Here is a 9,933-nt window from a genome sequence, read left to right as displayed (position 1 = left end):
AGAGACAAGGTCCAGGTCACATGTGTAACAACTGACAAAGACATGCTATCAGCTTGGATATTCTAATTTAAAATTCTGAGTCCCTGTGTCCAATAGTGCCTGGCACACAGTAGGTGCTTTATAAATGTTTGTTGGTTGGTGAGTCCAGGGCTCCATTTTGAAGTATAATGAAGATAAACGAAGAAAGTCATTTGTCGAAAAAGCCTGGGAACTTAAGGTTCTTAGTCATTGAGTCATTGGCACTTGACTGGTGTGTGGCCTGTGAAAGATCCTTTACCTCTAATGTGGGCACATCACTATGACAACAATTGTCTCACCTGGCTTTGCACTCTGTTTCATTGCCAGGAAACAGGTGAGAAGGAAGCCTAGGGAAAATGAACCATGAGATAGATAGAGGCAGGATTTTTATAAAGAGACAAAAATTGTGGTCTGGGATTTCACAGTAGCCTCACTCCAAGAAAGAGAGAACAATATCTTTACAGATCGAAAGAACTTTCAACACTTTAGGGTGAGCTCACATCCTCTTTATAAGCAAATTTCTATTTGATGGAGTGAGGAGATTAGAAGGACATGGAAGTGACACAGAATAGCCTAGAGTAAAAAATACAGTCATATCCGATAGGACGAAATGTAAAAGGCGTAAGTGTACCACCTCCCAAACCCATTCAAAAGAACCAACTGGCACAGCACAGGATGGAGGACACTTGGCAAGCCAATAATAACTCTGAGAAAATCTAGATGTTTGACCAGACTGCAAGTTCAATAGGGAAGAATAGTGTGCTAGAGCAACTATGAATGTTAATGGAAACATAGATTATAGTCAGAGCAAAACGGTCAGCCAGAAACAAGATGGTGATCGTCTCTATGGCCAACCCCACTCGGACCACTTTGTAATGACATGTTCAGTTGCCGACACCATGGAAATTAATCAACTGAAAAACGTCCAGAGAGGATGACCGGGGTGCCAAAGTGCCTTGAGCTCATCACATAGTAATCAATTCAACAAAAAAGCACTTGTTAAGTGCCAGCTACATACCAGATTCCAGACAGAGATCAGCTGGAAGAATTAAACACCCTTCATCTGGAAAAAAGATGGATGAGGAAAGTGAGCAGGGAGATGATACCAGAAGCAAATAGGTAGTATATTGGATGGAGTTCTCTTACTTAGAGTCACAAAGATCTGAATTTGAATCCTCTTCTGGATATTTGCCAGTTGTATGATGCTGGACCAATTATAACCTCTCAGCTTCAGTGTGTGCAGCTGTAAAATGGGGGTAATAATAGTGATCTCTGCCTCACAAGACTATTATAGGATCAAATCAAATGAGGGGACTCAAACATAATGTTTTATGAGTGTTAAAGCGTGTATAAATGGTGGTTATTAAAATTGGTATGGATGTTAAAGGAGGAGAGATTGGACTTGATCTGTTTAGTCTCCAAAAGCCAATAGAGAAGGAGTAGGTGGAAATTATGGAGAGATTGTGGTTATCTTCCATCTTCTCCACAGTTAGCTTATATTAACCTATTTATATTTACATTTCCCTTAAATAGAGTGTAAGCTCTTTGAAGGCAAGTACTACTTGTTTTTTTGTTTTTGCTGTTTTTAATCTCCTTTGCTTACACAACTTAATTAATGCTTAGGAAATACTTGTTGACTGGTTGATTAAAATCATCATCAAAGGGAAAACCCCCACAAAACTTGTTCATAATTAGGGCTCCTCAAAAGCAGAATGGGCTATTTTAGAAAGTAGTTTATAGCCCATTTCTGCCTGCTTAGAGGAGCATGTCAACCAACCACTTGTTGAGTATATTGCAAAGGAGATTTTACTTCTCATGGATGTTGAAATAAAGACCTTTGGGATTCCTTAGAAATCTGAGATTCTGAGAGACCTACTGTATCTCACAATATACCTGGGGAAAGTATATGGAGAAAGTACCATTTTCCTCTTTTATAGGTGAGAATGGTGGTGACTAGAGCAGAGAAGTGGTTTGTTTGCCCAAGATCACAGAAAGATGATTTCTAGTGGTAAACTCAGTATTAGATCCCAGATCGCTTCATACTTCATTGTTCTTCTCTTCACAATAAATTCACTCTCCCATTCTAAAGGGCTAGAACTGAGCAAATGTGCTTGGATGATGGAGCACGTGAGACTAATTGCCAATCCAAATGCTGGAACTCTGTCTTCCCAGAAATCAGCAGGAGTCAGGCTAATCAAAAGTCTTGGTCTCTTGAGGTCACTGTCAGGGGATTAGATCTAGCAATCTCCACACCTCCTTCCTCTCTCTCCACCACCAGGAGAATGCCTCAATTTCCTCCTCCTACTCCACCTACACAAGTCACTTCCCCTTGTTTGTCCCACCAATCAAGTCAGCACAGAATAGTTGGGGAGGGTCAACCTTCAATCATATTAATAGAGAATCGTCCAATTGGCAATTAGTCTCACGTGCTCCTTTATCCAAGTGCATTTGCTCAGTTCTAGTCCTTTACATCCCATAACAGAAAAATCAGCATTTTCACTTGGACTAGTCAAGACTGACCTACTACATGTCCTTGATCACCTCCTGTAGCCTGGACTGGCTAGACAGCATTCTGCTGATACCTTTTGATGTACAAGAGAGCAGGTCTTTCACCATCTGGCGACTGAAGGACAGAGCTCTGGATTCTTGGCTGCTGAGTTTCCTGAGCTCTTGTTCTTTCTATATTTCATCTCCTGGCTTCCTTTAAATCCTAACAAAAATCCCATCACCTACATGAACCTTTCCCAATTCCTCTTACTTTTTGATTTCCCTCTTTTTATTTTTTAATATTTCTTATATGCATTCACAACGTTCTCCCCCAATATATTGTTAATTTCTCGAAAGCAAGAACTGTCTTTTTCCTTCTTTTTGTAACCCAAGCTCTTGTACAGCCTGGCCCATTGTAGACTGACCAAGGACCATTAGAGATAATAGATGAGTAGGCAGATAGATATTTCTAATTCTTGAGAATTCAAATATAAGCAAACACAACAGTACCTGACCTTATATTCTAATAGTGCAAAAGAACATATAAAGGGGAGGAAAAAAGGATAGTGGAGCATGTGCAGAGGGTAACTGATGGACCACTTTAAGAAGGGGTGTGGACATCTCAGTTTAATCACTTCTTAGTTATGTTAAACTCTTTATGACTCCGTTTGGGGTTTTTCTTGGCAAAGATATTGAAGTCATTTGCTATTTCCTTCTCTGACTTATTTCATAGAATGAAGAACTGAGGCAAACAGAGTGAAATGTTCAGGGTCATACAGCTAATAAGTGTCAGATTTGAATACATAAATAGGAGTATTCCTGACTCTAAGTCCAGCACTCTACCCACTGTGCCAGGTAGATGCCCAAAATTAAGCAAAATGAGATCATAGCTAGCCTATCAAGACCTAGGGCAATTTCGAGGGAAGGAAGGGAGTCCAAATTTCTAGTAAGGAGAATGTGAGATGACCTGAATGATATAAGTAAAACAATAGCTAGGAACAGAATGACCTCAGCCACAAACAAATGGTAGCCTTCCTCATTCCTGTTCCTCACACTTGGAATAAGATCAAAGTTCCTCTTCTTTGCCTCCTTATTTACCTCAAGATTCAGCTCAAACTCTGTCTTCTGCAGGAAGTCTTTGCCTGGCTTCTTCTAAGGCTTAATGGGAATACCTATTTACCTATTTATTTATTTATTTATTTATTTATTTATTTATTTATTTATTTGTTTATTTATTTATTTAATGGGATTACCTATTTACCTATTTATTTATTTAATAGGATTACCTTTTCTTGTCTCTCTACATGGATTGTGTGTATCTAATATTTTACATGTTGTCTCTCCCACTAGAATGGGAGCTCCTTGATGAAGGGGACATTTTTATATCCCCAGTTCTTAGCACCACGTTTGCTCCATAGTAAGGACTTAATAAAGGTTTGTTGTTGACTGTCCAGCAATAAACACAGTGGAGCTTAATTTCTCTACATTTTTCAGTCAATTTTGAAATGATGAAAGTGTGGTCTGTTATTGAAAGCTTGTTGATTTCCTATGAATACCATTATTGATATACAACCTTCATAGAGATGAAAATTTCTTAGTCACTTCTTTTTTTTGTAATAATAAGGACTAAGATTTTCCCTGGACTTTTAGGATATTTCTGTACTTTTAGCACTTTATATATTGGTCACTTCTGCTACCTCTAGGACAAATAAATACATTTCTCCACACGGTATTGCCAGAACATGATGTATGGGTAACCCAGTATGCTCAAAGGCTGTGTTCGCAGAGCATTAGTTCTAGAATGTCCTACCATTCAGGAAGACTTTTAGTATCCCCCTTACAATGGATAGCTGATCCTCAAAACCCAACCTAGATAACTACCACCAAGGAAGGACAACAGGGATTATGGTGAGGCCTGTCATTATTGGGGAGAGGAGACTGGGCTGGTGATTTCATTGATTTAAGAAACTTAGAAGAAAACTCCCTCCACTGAAGAATAGGGTACCTTATCTACAATTTATGGTCTTGAGTAAGTTATTTAAAGTATTGAATAGTTAAATAAATCATGTAGGGCCGCATAGACAATAAATGTCAAAGAAGGGACTTGATGCCAGGATTTCTTGAATCTTATTATATATGACACCATATCATCTATTGTTATTATTAGTAGCAATGCACCCATGAATTTTGTATTATTAAGATAATCCACAATAATTCCAAAGACAACTTTAATAAAAATATGTTCCACTAGGCCAAGATTTCTATGATCACTTTCATGTCCAATCTCCTTGCATATGAGATAAAGAGCCTATCTACACAGAAATCTTCCCAAAGATGGTTGGGACAAGCAGCCAAAGCTGAAAAAATGAAATATATTTTTTGAAACTTGAAGGTCCTGAAAATAATTTTCAGAAAATAAGACTCGTAAAAGACTGCATCCCATTTCATCTTTCTAGGAATGCAAATTCTGGTGTCCCCCAGACTCTCTGTAATTTTGGCCCACCTGAATTTCTCTAGGATGAGCATTTTTCAGGAACTTGGTGTCTGCTTGTCTCATTCTCCCCATTCTGGGCGAGAAACACACAGACCACTGTGATTTCAGGTCATTTTCCTGTGTGGAATGATTTCAAGAAGGAGTTTGACATTTGGCAGATTGCTGACATCTTGATTTAATCCACTTAGACAAGTGGGGAACAGAAAATTGAATGTGGATTTTTTTTTAGTGTTTCAATGAATTGATATCCCTGGGGAAGCAACAGGGAGACAGGCATGTGTGGCGGTGATAGACTTGTCAGCAACCTTGACCTGTCAGCCCTAGCTGAAGGGTGAAGGGACATTCGAGCATCCTTCGGGCAGACTTACATACACTCTTTTCCAAAGTGGCCTGCTTTGAGTCCTAGAACATACCAAACAACCTGCCTTACTTCATATCTAAAATATTGAGTCATTGTCAGTATCCACCCCAAATCATGTGATCTCTGAAGGGTCAGATCCTTAGGATAATTGAGGGTCATTGGGCCCTCGAATTATCCTGACAGCTGGTTTCTTGCAAATGTCTTTAAAGCCAGCAATTTTCTTGATCCTCACATGACCTAGAAATTCAGGACAGGTAGGAATGACCAACCCTTTTCATATAGGACAATTACAGTTCAAAGTTTTGTGGTGTGAGTTGTCCAAAGTTACATAGAAGGGACTTGAACCCAGTAATTCCCAGGAATCAGAGTATCTGGCCTCCCAAAAATGACTTCCATTGGGTTATTTGCCTGTGAACCAGAGTAGCTGGCCTCCCAAGAATGACTTCCATTGGGTAATTTGCCTGTGACTAAACTCCTACTCTTCTGCCTTTATTGACTACAGAATACAGTGCAGAAGGTTCAGGACTTCCTATTGTAACAGCTTAAAATAAGATAAACTGAGGCACAAAACTCTGAGCACGATCAATATATTGGCAAAGCATAAATCTAGGAATAAATGGGATCTCACAAATCTTCCTTAGTGAGCTGAGATGATGAATAAGGGCAACAGTTTTATAGGCTTTGAGGAGTAAAGAACACAACAGGGTAGATGAGAGCACAGGATTATAGACAACACAATTGTTAACATAGCTGAGGTACAAAGGACAATATGATTGGCAGTTTGGCAGTGGAGAGAAGGGTAACCACCACCACCTCCTTTCCTGTGAGTAAAAGGTCTTATTGTTTTGAGTCCATCTTACTGGTAATGACCCAGACTTTTGGACAGCAAACCAGCCGTCTCTGAAGGAGAGTCAAAGTGACTGGAAAGCTCGGAAGGATAGATTCATGGCATAAAATTATTAGCCCAACTTCCAGGTGTACAGATGCGTTCCCCAATGCCAGCTAATTCTTTGAGGCAAGAATGGATCAGTGATTAATAAGAGGATTGGATTTTCAAAATTTAACCTATTAAAGACCAGCTGAATTCTGAACTGACACATGACTTAAGCAATTACAGGACAGGGAGAAATCAATGAACTGTAAATAGGATCAATAAGAAAAATGATTCAGAATTAATCTTGATCATTTCACTACTATAACCCTAGATTTACATACAATTTTGTCTCACTATAAGGAGAGTCTCCAAGAGAAGGCCAGTAGCTGTTAGAGGTTGACATGAGCCTTTGCTCATTGTACCTTTGTACAATGGTGGAGAATGGAGTGGATTCAAACAATAGCATGTGACACTAGTTGACTAGAATTAGAGTGAAAGGAAATAATGAATAATTAAAATGACAATAGCAATAATGGTGATAGGGAAAAGTTAATCATATAACTGAGAATTTACATATATATGACAACATTTGATATTGTTAAATGCGATTGGGAAAGGATTTCAATATGTTCCCTCTTTAAAGTGTTTCATTTGCTGAAAATTCAGATGGGAAAATTTTCTTACACTTGACCATTAGAAATGGATAGAAATATCCAGGGAACAGATAGGACATGAGTTTGAACTTGGAGCAGAGAGAGGACAATTCAAATTTTTCTTCACGTACTTACCTTGGGTGCGATCCCATGCAAATCATTCAAACTCTCTGAGCTTCCTGTTAACCTTTTGTAGGGAATAGCACCTACCTTACTGCATTAGTGTGAGGATGAAATGTGAAGTGGACACAGGGTGTTGCAGGTCTTCCAGGGCTATATAGCTGTAAATGACAAATACTATTACTGTTCTCATGCAACTTGGCTAGAGAGGCCGTGTGGTCCATTGGAGACTTAGAATAAGGAGCCTAGACTCTAATCTTATGTTTGAGAGGCCCGTTCACCTTCAAGGGTCACAAACTAGCAAGTGGAAGAATTGGAATTAATGCCCATCCTCTGACTCCTGACTTGAGTTCCTTCCTTCCAATATATTATATTTAGCAAAAAGTTTAAGGCCAGTAGCCAGTGTAATACCGATTGTTGTCTCCAAACAACTGACTTGAAAAAGGTCAAAACTTGCAGTTAGAAGACCTGAGTTCAAATTTCAACTTTGCCTTATGTGATTTTGACTACATCACTGACTCTCTCAAGGTCACAGAGAAAACTAGTGACACAATGGATGGAAAACTAGACCCAGAGACAGGAAGACCTGATTCTGAATTCAGTATCAGCTATTACCTAGTTATGTGACTCTGGAAAATCATGTAGTTTCTGTGTAATAAAATGGGCATCATAGTAGTACCTATCTCTGAGGGTTGTTTGAGGACCAAATGGATAATCTTGTAAAAAAAAAAAAAAAAAAAAAAAACTTAGCTAAATGCCGAGCACACAGTAGGCACTTAATAAATGTTTGTTTTTTCCCCCTTCAACTATGTCAGTTAAAAATAAAGGAGTTGATAAGACAGTATCTGAGGTCAAATTCTACTGGAAACGCATAACTGTGAGATGACCCAAATTAGGAGAAAAAATCATCAGAATTTAGTAATGAAAATAAACAGCCTCAAGCTCAAGCCAGAAGGGAGCAATGAATTGTGTATGTGCAGGTCACTGATTGTGAGGGGAGCAATCTGCTGGTTTGGATATATGCGTGTGCAATAATGTAATAATGTTTGGTGAAATAAACTTGGGGTGAATAGAAAACAGAGCCAGGTCACCCAGAGTTACTATTAAATTGGGGCAAGTCAGAAAGCCTTCCCACTTCTTAAAAAGCACCGAGACAACTCTTGATGTTTGGCTCAGGGTTACGCCAGTCTAATTAAATGTGTAGAGTCCTAGACAGGCACCCATTGGATGGCAACCAGAGCACTTGGACAGTTCACTAAGCAGAGATGAAATAGGGAGAATTCTGTTGACATTCCAAGGATAAAGGCAGTTGCCAACCACAGATGGTTCCCGCAGAAGAGGGATAGCAATCATCACATTACATGGGGATGGATACAGTTCACTGTTGTTATATTTGATTGTTCAGATTTTGTCATTTTAATTTTGCTATTATTTAATATGTTTCTTTCAAATAAGAAAAGAAAAACGATCCTCCTGTGGCCAATGGTTCTTACAATGCCATGTGATTGCTCAAGAATCATCGGGGATTGTCTTATGGATAAAAGACAAGACGCTCATTCAGGCACTCAATGTGTTCTCTACCAGAGAAATGATCTATTTCAAGATTCATTTCTCATTTCTCCCCTTGAATAAACTCTATGTTTTAGACTAAGTGGACTAGTTACTATCAGCTGATTCCCCCCCCCCCATAGTCTCACTACTTTTGGTATTCTCACAGGAAGTACTATCCCCTCTCTAGAGGATATGCTTAGAGCACCTTCTCTCTCCCCCTCCTCATATATTATTGACATCCCTCTCTTCCCTCCTCATTAAGTAGAGGAAAATTTAAGCTAGTTTGTTCAATATATTAGAATATTATTTATCTTAAAGTGACAGAAAGAGCAAAGAGAAGGTATTGTGATGATGGTGGTAGTTGTGGTTACATTTATTGTTGCCAGGGATAATGGTGATGGCAGTTTGGGTGCATTATTGTTAATGCTTCTGTTTTTGCTGTATTTAAAATTAGGGAGAGTTGGGATTAAGCAAGCCAGCAGCAGAGTTGGGGATAACAATCAGCAGCAATGATGAGAAGAGTTTTGACCCCACAAACTGTAAGGGGATCAAAAGGAGATTACAGGGGACCCTTTCCTGGTACTGGGCGCAGGACTCTATTACATTGCTCAATGTGGCTCTGGAAATCAGTCTTAGGTTGAGAAGGAACACTAGCAACTAAAGTTGTGGCCACAGGGGAAAGAGAACCCAACTCTGGTCACAGTCCCAGGGCAGAAAAGAATCTTGATGGTCACTCACCAACCAGAGCACATGCTCTTCTTAGAATACATCACCTTGGAAAAAGTGAGAACTTCTAAACCCCAAAAACTGGTAACACCAAAAACTCTGCTGCTTGAGATAGAGCTGGCTTCACCCCAGGAGCAGAGCTCAACTTTCCCATAGAGTTAAAAGTCAAGAAATAACCTAGAAAATGAGCAAACAACAATAAATAAAAGAAAATGAATAATCTAACCATAGAAGCTACTATGGTGACAGGGAAGATAAAAACACAAATTCAGAAGTAGACAACAAAGTCAAAATATCTATGTGCAAAGTCTCAAAAGAAAAGGGGCAATTTGGACTTAGACCCAAATGGAACTACTGCAAAAGCTTAAATAATCCAAAAAACAGATAAATGAGTGAATGAATGAATGAATGGATGGATGAATGAGACAGAGAAAAGTTAGAAAAAGAAATGGAACTGATGAAAAATGAAGAGTCAAGAGCAATGCAAAGAGGAAAAAATGTTAAAGAAAATAATACTTAAAAAAAAAAGAATAAACCAATAATAAAGAGCAAGAAAATCCACTGAGGAGAAAAGCTGCTTAAAAGCAGAATTATACAAATGAACAAAAATATATAAAAATTCACTTAAAATTTCTTAAAAAAATAAAAC

At 38.7% G+C, this 9,933-nt stretch overlaps 1 long non-coding RNA gene across 1 annotated transcript; it reads left to right on the top strand.

Moving 5' to 3' along the window:
- The first annotated feature begins 344 nt into the window (after positions 1-344).
- On the top strand, positions 345-8,658 carry LOC141553096 (uncharacterized). Its single transcript, XR_012485278.1, has 2 exons — positions 345-508; positions 8,463-8,658. It is a non-coding gene; the product is annotated as an uncharacterized LOC141553096 (long non-coding RNA).
- Positions 8,659-9,933: the final 1,275 nt, after the last annotated feature.

This window comes from Sminthopsis crassicaudata, chromosome 2 (genome assembly GCF_048593235.1).
Source record: "Sminthopsis crassicaudata isolate SCR6 chromosome 2, ASM4859323v1, whole genome shotgun sequence".
NCBI lineage: Eukaryota > Metazoa > Chordata > Mammalia > Dasyuromorphia > Dasyuridae > Sminthopsis > Sminthopsis crassicaudata.
The sequence above is the reverse complement of the archived record's forward strand: the minus strand, read 5'-3'. Positions and strand labels throughout refer to the sequence as shown.